Raw genomic sequence first — 12,167 nt, 5'->3', positions numbered from 1 at the left:
ATTGGATCTTTATTACTAACTCCTGCTTAAGATCCATGTGGAAGGGTTTGGGTTTATCACTAGTCCATAAATATTGTCATGCATAAATGATAAAATGCCAGTATCATTACTATTAACGAAATATATTTCCACCAGGTTTATAAAACTCTTTATAGAGTCATTTACCAAAAGCTCTCTATTAATAGGCTCTAAAAATACTCTATTAATAGACTTTAAAAATACTACATTTTCAATAATAAGAATTTATAACTGATATAGTACAAGGCTAAAAAATCCATTTATTTAGATTCTTTTTTTTTTAACGCTGCCAACTCTTCAGAGCCCTTTATTCATCTAGCTCAATTGCAAATGTTCTGCTCTGGAACACAAAAATTTACGTGCTTTAATTCAATGGAGAGTGTTGTATGGGGGAGTTTCTGAATTTATTCAGGTCAATTACAAATCAACAGCTCTGTGTCAATCTCCAGCTGCAGCATCTACAGGAAAGATGGCTTTGATTTCATTCATGTCATTTGCTGTCAATTTTACCGAGAGAGAAGACATTATCATCTAGGTTCTTCATCTTGGTGGTTCCAGGAATGGGCACAACATCATTTCCCTGGTCTTGAACCCATGCAAGAGCAACCTGGCTTGGGCTACACCCTTTTCTTAAACTGATCTTACTTAGCTTTAGTAATAGATCTTGGTTCCACTCAAGATTCTCACCTTAAAACCTCGGATTCCCCTATTTAACAGATCAATTATTATGATATGAAACAATCAACAATGACAAAATCAAATCAAATTAATTTTTACCTTTATTGTCAGTCTTTTCATGTAGATTTTTGTTTAGATTTTACTTTGTTGTTTAGTCTCAATGTTTGAACTCAACATCAGATCATCTTTAAAATGGTACAATTATTAAATGGAAAAAAAAAATCCTATCCTTTACCTTACGAAGTCATTATCTGTCACACTTTGAAGAAGTTTTCCTCCTGTGCTGAAGAAACCCATGCCTAAAGGACTGTATGGAACAATCCCAATCCCCAACTCCCTATGAATGGAATAAAATGAAATAAAATAAATATAAGTAAGCTTGTATTCCTTATCTAAGTTCAAATGGAATAAAGTTCAAAAAAAATCTTATTAAAAACTTCAACTTTTGGTATATACTGTGAACCCAATTCACAAATATTTATTCTCAGTTCTCTGCAATCTATAAAGTAAACATTGAATCACTGACTGTTGAGTTATTATATCGTCACAACGTTTACCTAGAGGTGGGAATAATTTGGGCCTCAGAATCCCTACTCTAGAGAGACCATTCAAGCTGTACAACAGTGATTGGATGCCCTACATGGGCCCTATGGATTGTTGAAGTAGAGGCTTCAAACAGACCCACATATTTTATATTTCCCTCTTCTACCAACTTCTTCAGTTCACCCATCTGTATAAAAGGAAAATTGATTTGCTTGTTATCAGATTTCTTATGTTTTGCTAGGCGTCGGTAAAGAGCCAGAGGGATACAATCTTGCCCTCCAAATCCATACAACCTTGATTATTAGACACATATTTTCTAGTGAAATTAGAGGTTTGAAATTTTGATTTTTTTGTTTCTGAGACAAATTCATTGACTCATGTTACATTAGCTTCATAAGAACTCATCTCTCATGACAATAAGTTGGAGTAGTATTGCACTTAGTGACTTTCTGGAAAGGCTTAATGCTTCACCTTATGAGCATCATCTAATGAGTACTATGTGTTCCATTCATTCTTATGAAAAATGAGTTCTTGTGAACCACTATTAAAATAACTTGTGTCAATGTGTTTCACTAGAAAACCACACAGTTGAATCCTTGTAGTAAAATCACAATTTGACTTGCTGTAGAAAATATTTCATACTTATCAATCTCAAGAATTGATATGTAAAATATATTTCTCACATCAAATCAAATTCAAGATTCAACTATGAAGTTTTTGGAGAAAAACCATTGCCCAAAATTTTATAAATAAGATTAAAATTAAAAACCTGTCACAGTAGTACAGATTTTGAATCTTAAAACTTACAGCACCATGACAAAATAGTATTTTGGTTCAAGGTTAAGGGTTTGGAATCCGAAGACTTATAGTAGCTTCTATGGGTACAGTAATATCCACCCTATGCTAGTAATAAAGATCAATGTAGTCTATATCAAGCCTCTTGAGGCTTGCTTCACAGGCAGCCTTGACATATGCAGGATCTCCCTTCACACCAAATTCTCCATTACTCCAAGTCAATCCAAACTTAGTTATAATATGCACCTTCTCTCTGATACCTTTCAGAGCCTATTTAGGAAGGAACAATAAAAGCATTATGCATGGTGTTAGAACAATCAAGCTCAGAGAATTAATAGATTAAGAAATGGAAACAGTACGAGTTGGAAACAAGATGTGCATCTTTTGATCAATCAATGGTTTTAACAAATGCATCTTTTGAGTAATATTGATCACTTTTCAGTGATGGTTTATATAGTTTTCAGCTATGTAAGGATTTGATACATTTGATGCTTTTGCAGCTCATAATTATGTTATAATGTTGAATTACTTTTCAGAACAGTCTTCTAGTGTAGGCTGGAAAAGAAACGTTAGAACTTAAGTATAAACACACAAGAGAGCTTGTTAGGTTTGTTTACATGAATGATCCAATGTTTTCCAAGATGACACAAAATAAAATAGCATGTATGGTAGAACCATTTTTTAAATTGTAAAGTGAAGCTTCTCAACACCTAACATATAGAAACTGTTATCCAAATTTGCTCATCTATATCACCACTTATCAGTTACAGTAGTAATCTTAAACTATATCATAGCAGTAACTGGGAGCTAGGCATGCTCAGATCAACATGTATGGTAGTCACAATCAAACATGGATTTCAAGAATTTTTAAGGAAATCAAAGAATTTCATTTTATTCATGCTCCCTATCCAAGAACCTTGAATGGCACAAAGAAATCTTACTCCTTTTGTCATATATTCTATCTTGGCTATATTTATAAGATGTGTCTATATAATCTTTTGTCTAACATGAGAAGTCATACAAAATATTTGGAAATACCTTCATCTCTGAGTTAAAAGGCATAGAATCATGCTAAATTGCTTTAATCCACCTTAGGTTCAGATTTCTTGATTATGCTTTGCAAATATTGATACATTGTTATCCTCTTTTGTAAATCCAATTTGACATTATTTGATTGGTAGTTGCTCTATATTATGCATTAATGGTAGTCCATGTTCGGAGAATGTAATCCCATCTTTGTTATATGAATAGAGTTCGCATAAGAGATGTTGGTATGGTTTTTATAAAGCAGGTCAACAGCTATGTCTTCTAAGTTCTTTCTTATAAATGGACATTTGGATATGGTGATAGTAATGAAGGGTCTATATTGGTCAATATGATTGTGTTGGAACAGAAAAGCAAAGGAAGTAATCAAAGCAATTAAGAAACACATTGCCAATAAGAATCCTAAGATCCAAATTCTTTCTCTGACGGTTAGTATTGAATAATATTATAAATTTCTATATACATTTTGATTTATTTTAAGTTATCATTACTGAGATATTTGGTTGAATTCTGAGTGCAAAAAATTTACTATAGTAAGAATTCATTTATGATTGACTTTGATGGATAACTTTGATTTAATATTTTCTTGGTTATTTTTGCAGCTATTAGAGACACTTACAAAAAATTGTGGTGATACTATTCACTTGCAAGTTGCCGAGAGAGATGTGCTACATGAAATGGTCAAGATAGTAAAGAAAAAGGTCTGTAAAAAAAGCTTTTGTGTAACTTGCACATGTTTTTTTGGGTTGTAGCTTAAACAATTTTCGGTTTGTGCTCTTAGTGCATATTTTCAGCAATCCTTTATGTGGGTTTTATTTGTATTTTATTTTGTAGCCTGATTTAAATGTTAGAGAAAAGATCTTGGTCCTACTAGATACATGGCAGGAAGCTTTTGGGGGGTCAAATGGAAGATATCCACAATATTATTCTGCATACCACGAGTTACAAGTAAGGAAAAAAATAAAATGAATCTTAAGGATGTTCAACAAATCTCATATTTTTCAAGGGCAGGTTGAATATATTTGATTGAATCTGCCAAATGGCAGGGTAAAACATTGACCTTGAGATTGACCCTCATTTTTGTTACCTAGATTTGCTTTCTAGCTTGCATACTTTAAATGCCATTTGGAAGTAGTGTATATTGTTAAACTATTCCAGGATGTAGTGCAGCAGTGATGTTGGCATAATGACATTAGTTAGTAATTAATTTCATGCTGCATGTTCTTAGTTTGAAGTTTTATTTGTCATTTTAGAGCCCAATGGCTCTAGGGCCTTGAGTATGGTAACCTGAGAGAGTGCATGAATTGTTTGTTATTTCATATTAAAATGTGATTGCATGCCTCAGTTTTCTACATTTGTAGATGCTTTAAGGCTTTCCAAAAAATAAAAATAATTGTGTTACGGTTGCTCAAGTATCTTCTGCAGTCACTCCTCAAAGATCTATTTTAAGTTTTTATCTTAACCAATGGAAGGCATCAACTCCTTGTGGAAATTTCCTTTTAGGTGCCTACCAAAAATGGTATGATTCTTCAGAATGATGGGGCTCCTGCACAAGCAGCATAATGATCTCTTTATGGGATATATTGGATTTTGCCCAAAAATAACAAGTCCCACAACACAAGTTATTTATAAATAGTATTCTATATATAAAATACGTAATTGCAATTCAATTTAGAGAAAATTGTATCAAGGATTTATGATCATTATACAAATGATATTGAAAATAGAACACCCTAAATTCACTTGTATCCATTTCACTGCATACTTCTAATAGCTGACCATATTAGGAATTCGGTGGAAAAGCTTGATAGGATGCTGGGAGAGTTGAGACTATCCTCCTCAATTAAACTCAAGGGCACATAATGAGTTTCCAAGTCATATGGCCCATTGGGCCATGAGAATGGCAGGACATCTATCATCTTGTAGTTGTTGTATTTAATGACAGAACCAGTACTAGTGCATCTTTCTATCAAACATTTTCAAATTGATCCCAAATATGATGTTTGATGGAAATCAGATAAATAATTATTAATCTTATGTTCCTTGTTAAGAGGATCAAAGATATTCTTCCTCAACCAAGGCTAAGGGCATGGAATGAGCCTCTGAGTAGAACCCTTAGTCCATCCATCTCGCGATTGGCATACTTGACGAGGGACGACCATTACTACTGCATCTTCTTAACAAATTTATGTGGAGATTAATAGAAGAATACTTGCATACCAGTTACTTTCTATTATATTCTTTATTGCTATTATTTTATACACCGATTCTTTTCTAATTCAAACATGGTAGTTTGATTTCCATGAAGTTTTGCAAATCCTCAAGACCACAAGATAGATTAAGCATCAATAAGTAATTTTGAAAGATCCCCACCCAAACCCGATCCAATTTTTCCATTTTTTTTGGTTTGATGTATGTTTTGGACTCCTAGGAATGGTGATGTTTCTAAGTTCGGCAATTCTGATCTGACTTTGGTTGAGTTCACTTTGATGCTTGTTTATGATAATAGATTACAAATGATTAAAGGAAATGACTATGCAATGAATGAAAACATGTATAGCTAAATGATATGGCAAAATATGACTTTATTGTTTACTGCTAAGACTGAAAAGAGAGATTACAGACCTATTATCAGTCACAAATGAAACTGTAACAATTCAATCCATAGGTTTTAATGCCATATAATCAACATGTATCACATCCAGATGTTAGCTAGCTATTGTAGGCTTCTGTAGACCACTTTGGGACTAGTAAATGACCACTTTAAGGAATGATATGAAGTATGATCTGCAACAGAAAGACTGATATTATCCTACACAGGTTTGATATGCAATTTCCAGCCATTATATTCAGTGCCACGAATCTAATATGCACTTTTAGCCACTATATCCCTTCAGATATGGTAAGTTTGAATGACACTATAATTTTATTTTTTAATTTGATTCCAATATTGAAAACTAAGAACTCAAATGACTAGTACATTGTGATCCTGTTACACCAAACATCTGGAACCAGATTACTTGAGCAAATTACAGATTCACACTGAATGATATTTCTCATCAATGCTTTGGCAATATAAATTGCAAAACTAACTATAAAGAAGCAAAGACTGAGTTTCATAGTCAATATTAAGGCATTGTTATATCTCAAATCACATGTATAGGAACGAGAAATGTTATAGTTCTGGATCCACATTAGCTCTCCAAGCGGTAGGCAACAAGCCTCTATTTCCCATTGTGACTAGTAATTCAACTATGTTTTTCAAACCTCTGATTTTGTCATCTAGCACCAACCTTAAGAGCCTTCCAGGTGATCTATGTTGTTTAAATCTCTCTCAAATATTGCTTATTTATTTGTTGCTATTGTCAGTCCCAATTGTAGGGACACATTTATCAATTCACCCCTTGTACCACAGTAGCCATGACAATCAAACAGTGAAGGCTGAACTTCTTTTGAGATTCTCATGCATGGCTCTGAATACATTCTTGTCACATTAAATAAATAGACAACTATTTTTGCTAAGAACACATTTTCAATCTACTAGTCTTTTGTTTGTTTATGATCCCTAGTGTTAGTTTATAGTTAATAAATTATAATATTAGCTTATCCACCACCTATGAGCATCATCTAATTGCAATGAGTGCTAAGTGTTCCATTCATTCTCATGAAAGATGAGTCCTTGTGAACTATTACTCATGAAACATGGGTCAATGAGTTTAACTTAAAATCTACAAAGTTGAATCCGCATAGCAATATCATAATTTGACTTGCTGTGGAAAATATCTCCTACTTACTAATAATATATTGCTGTGTTGGGTAGTTAATGGTTGGTTCTTATGGGAAAAATGGTTTTAGAAGCTGAAAAAGTGAAGGCCTTTTGAAAAATAATTGAATATTGTAACTGATATAGAAAATATAAAAATAATATAATATTTGTGAAATTTTATGTTACTTAAAAATGCGATTCTATATTTTGTTTCCATTTTTTAATCTTGTACTCCACGTGTTTATCAATGTATCATCAATGGCCTTTAGCTATATAAGCTATAGTCTTATTCTAATATATGTCCTTTCCCCATGCAGTCGAGCTATTGGATACAGGTTTGGACCGCATCTAAATGAAATTGTTCCCCCACTTATTAACTATTGTAAAAGTGCATTTGAAACTGATGAGGAGCTAAGAGAATATAGCTTGCAGGTGTTAAAAGAGTTTGGTTGTAGAGAAATTATGTATTTTCATCTCACACTATTTGTTAACATTAGTGGTTCCATTTTAAAAGTTCATATCATCTATATTGAAAGTATATGTATGTTTTGTGAAATGCATCTTCAGATTTCATTCTTCAAATAGAAAACCCTGATTATTCAAAAATCTGTAAATAATCACCTTAAAGATGCAATTTGCAGGCATTGGAGAGTTTTTTCCTATGTTGTGCCCGAGATGTGGTTGTTTATTGTGATACGATTTTGGAACTTGCTCTGGACTACATAAGCTATGATCCAAACTACACTGATAATATGGAAGAAGATATAGAAGAGAGTAATGGAGAGGAGGATGAGTATGTTAAAATTGCTTAAGATAATTATTTGCTTGAGAAAATTTAATTTTTGCACAATGGTGTCTTTTATTTTCATGTAATTATGAATTTTATGACCAACATGTGAATACTATTCTGTTGATGTAGAGAGAGTGCTAATGAATATAGCGATGATGAGGATATCAGCTGGAAGGTTCAGAGGGCAGCAGCTAAGTGTTTGTCTGTTATGATAACATCTCGTCCAGAAATGCTATTAAAGTTGTATGAGGAGGCATGTGCTTTGAACCTTTCTCAATTGTTGATGGGAGATATTTATCATTTTCATAAAAGTTGACTCTATTTGTCCTATACATTTGCCATGTTTTTTGACCTTTGTGTGCCCAATAATTTTGGCTTAGTGTCTCTTCAGAGTTTATGGCTTACCTCTAAAGAGTGACAAGAATGACCCTTTGTATTTGTTAGAGTCAAGAGGATACATAAATTCCATTCTCTTGGCATAACACTAACCTGCTAATGTTATGCACAAATAGGAATAAATTGAGTTTTAAATGATATATATCAGTTGTTATCTCATTTCAAAATGTGGTTAGCTTTAGGAATTCTTTTATAAGATGTTATATGAAATGATTGCTAGCTAACACCTGCCAAGGAAACATAACTTGCTTCTTCTCACAGTGAATTCTGCTCAAGGTTTTGGCATTGTGAAGTGTAGCCCAGTTCTTTATGTGCCAATGGCAATACTGAGAATGCTAAGAGATGGCATGGTTACTCTCGTTGATGTTATTTCTTTGTTGATAAATATATCTATTGCATTTTCCTTGGTTTGTTAAATGGGAAGTAATCTAAGGGGAGAACACTTCGTTATGTTTCCAAGTAAGTGTTTTTATAAATATAAAATGATAGCATTATTTAGACTTGCACAATACACCAAATTTTTCTTTGCTTCAAGCGACTTGGAGGGGTGACTTGGTGAGTTGACTCGACAAGCCGACATGGCGAGTGAACTTGGTGAGCGAACTTAAAGAGTTAAGCCATCTCACAAATTTCAAAAGAAAATGTTGATGGTTAATCCAACAATAAGATGCTGCTCTAACTAAGTGCAAAGAAAAGAAGGTTATTCACGATATTCAAAGAATGAGTTTGATGAGAAAAACAAGTGCAAATATACGAATCTGAAGAACATAGAGTAAATCATACAGGCCTCTAGAAATTCAAGAAATAATACAGCTCACAATTAATATTTTATATCTTCTATACATGCTAGGCTGGAATGCTTTTTCCTTTATGGAATTTTTTTTGGGCTTCTACATGCTTTTTGGTCTATGAAACCTTGCTTTGTCAAGCCTACCTGGGATGTACAAAGTTTTACCACAATTGGAAGAGAGATTTCTTGGTAGTGGGCCAAAAAGACAAGGATAATAAAATGTGTATCATCTAATATCTCACTGAGAAACTAAATTCAACAGATTGTTGGTATTCTGATTAAGAAGAAGCTAAACAAGGAAACATTAAATTGACAGAAGAAGCAATCCTTGAACTCCGCAAATGTTTTGAAGATTAAACCATATATATTCAGCGTGATGAGAATCAGATATGATATTATTGGTGTCAACACATATTGCTTACAGGAAATGGTTCTTCTATCAGAACTAATGGTCTTACTATTAGACAAAGGCCATTAAGGAGATGGGTTGCAGAGATAGAAGACAACATTCAAAAGATTAGTTTGTTGGGCACCTTTGACACTGCAAAGGATGAAGCAGCCTACCTTTTGAGGGGCAAAGAGACTACCAAGATGCTCCTCCTCAGGTTCAAGGATGCCCGTGCCAGAAACAAGACTATCAACTCTAGTTCAAGTCCCAATTTTCTCTCTAATTCTGAGGCAAATTGTCTCAGGAATCATTTCATACAGTCAAAAGTCAAGCTGGGAACATAGTATCTCAGCTCTAATGCCCATGTCCAAAATGTTGAACTTACCTTCAGAGAAGTCCTCTTGCATTGGAAGTAGGATTTCCAGCCTAACAAACGTGCACATTACTCCAAGTAAGTCCATGGGTGAGGGGAATTTTGAAGGTAAAGACAATGACTCAACTGGTTTTTCTCACAACTCTATACAACAGAGACATAGTAATGGTGAAAGACAATGGCTATAAACGTTAGTGAACCATAATTTGGTAAACTTTTAGTTTTCCATCCCTTGTCTCTCTTCTATTTAAAAATGTTCTTTGTTTTGGTAAACTTTTAGTTTTCCATCACCTTGCCGATTAGGATCCGCCTTGTAGATTTGAGGCAACATGTTTGGATTGGATCTGGTTTAGGTCCTTGTTTACGAGTTTTCTGCCCTGATTTGGGTCTTATTTCATGTGGCTAAGGCCTATATGTTTCATGTTCTGGGCCGAGGCCCACATGTTACCCTTTTGAGGTTAGATCTGTCTCAAACTTAGCCTGGTATATGTTCCCAAATTCACACCCTATATGCTAAAGCCCTAGCCACTTGGATCTAGGCCTAATTAGGCCTGTATGTCAGCTATTGGGGCCTAATCAAGCCCATTCTACATTGAATTATGGACTTGTCTAATTAGATCGAGTCTATTCATTAGACCAAGAGGCTGTTTAAATAATTTTTAGGCTCCAATCTTGAGTTTTGAGCTTCATGTTTCATTGTAGGCCTGATTATAGGCATCATTATATCTAGTTTAAGCTTGATTTGGTCATATAAGGCCCACGTGTTTCATTACAAAGGGCTTGCTGATTGGTTGATATTATATGGGTCTTTAGGAATGTGCCAACACTCCCATAGGAATCTGGCACCTGAGAGGAATCAATCATGGAGAAAAGAGAAGAGTGAGCATTTCCTTAGAAATTCCTATGAGCTATTATAATAATATGGTTCATTGGTTCAATAGATCTCAAAGTTTGTCATTTTTTTACTTAATAATTATCATAACATAATTATTGTTCCTCCATATTGGTATCGATTATGAGTGTTGCATGCTTATTATTGCTCAGTCATATGTTGATTGATGTCCTCTTGATTATTTATATTTATTGATACAACTTCTCCTGATTTTTGTATCATCCTGTTACATAGTAATCATGGACCATCATTGGATATACATATGATCATTGATCAATTATCACTTGGTTTTTGGTCTTCATAGTAGCTATCATACTTATCAGCACTTGGGAACCGGAATACCCATTATGGATTCCTCATTTTCTATTATGTATCACTCCATATTGATTTAGTAATTGGTTCATTAACCAAATCACTTCTTCTCATGATGTTGATGTGTATTGACTGCTCTTCAACTTCTTCCATGTATGATGCAAATTGATATCTTAGCTACTAGTGAAAATAGTTCTAAATGACAATTTATCCATAGTTGTGATTCTCTAATATGAGTACTTTCCTTCATCTAGGAATGATTGCTCAATACTAGATGTCACGCTAAGGATCCTTCACCATTTGATCATGGATAATCTTGTGATGGTTAATGCTTTACAATTTACATGATGACTAGTTTGAAGATGTCATGCTGACTGTCCCTTTGAATGGTTTACCCATACAACATAAAGTGTTTGATGCTGATGAAAGCCTATATATGAACTACTTGAGCTCCTCCTTTCCTCTTGTTGGTAGTTGTAATGATTTTTATGCATCCATAAACAAAATCCACATCAACCTCTGATTGAAGACAACACAATTTACAGTTTAGAAACTACCATGTGTATGCCTATTGCTTGATGAAGATAAATACTGACTTAATTCCTTTATTTTTTCATCTCCTATGCTGCATCTTCTCAGCGTGAAAACAAAGGTTGTGATGTGTTTGACTATTTTTCATCTAACGGTGCTAATCTATGTAACTTGATATCTTTCTGTTTTGATTTGTTTAATTTTGTAACAATATTAACTAGTACCTATTGTATTCAGATTGGTGGAGGTTCTTACTCATCTTTGTATTCAAGTCGTGGCATGGGTGGTGGATACTTAAGTGGCCGTGGCTCATCCTATTATTAAACTGTAAGTATAATAGTCAGATTTTTTACTGTAAAATTTTAGTCTCTAATAGTAAAGTCTAATCTTTTGTTTGTGAGACCTTACTGTGGTTTGAGTAGTAGACTACAAAGTTGTCTTAGTATGATGTCTCTTTAACACATCTCTATGGCATACAGATATGTGATCACGAGGCTGCCATAGCCTAGAATAGAATCAAGCTTTGAGAGGCATAATTTAATTTTTTAAATGCAACATTCTTTTTATATGAGAAGAGGCTCTTGTAGCTTGAGGTGGCTGAATGAGAATCGAAGTGCAAAAATATTATACAAGCTACTAGTTGGTAGCTTGAGAATTTGAAGAGATTTTGGTGGTAGCATTTACTATTTCATAAATTAAAGATATTAATATCTCAGGTGTGGGAAGGCATAGTATGCAAGATGAGTAGCACATTATTGTTTACTTGTATCTGGAACTTTGTTATTTTTGTAGGAATTTTCATCGAATGACTCTTGCAGATAAAGGATGATGAGCTTGCATATTTTGTCAAT

General features: G+C 33.8%; 1 pseudogene; it reads right to left on the bottom strand.

The window, feature by feature from the left end:
• Positions 1-456: 456 nt before the first annotated feature.
• LOC149546721 (putative aldo-keto reductase 3) lies at positions 457-10,819 on the bottom strand (annotated as a pseudogene).
• Positions 10,820-12,167: the final 1,348 nt, after the last annotated feature.

This window comes from Cupressus sempervirens, chromosome 7 (genome assembly GCF_028749045.1).
Source record: "Cupressus sempervirens isolate cs-2001-9-10 chromosome 7, ASM2874904v1, whole genome shotgun sequence".
NCBI lineage: Eukaryota > Viridiplantae > Streptophyta > Pinopsida > Cupressales > Cupressaceae > Cupressus > Cupressus sempervirens.
Note: the sequence above shows the minus strand (reverse complement) of the source record. Positions and strands in the feature narration are given on the sequence as shown.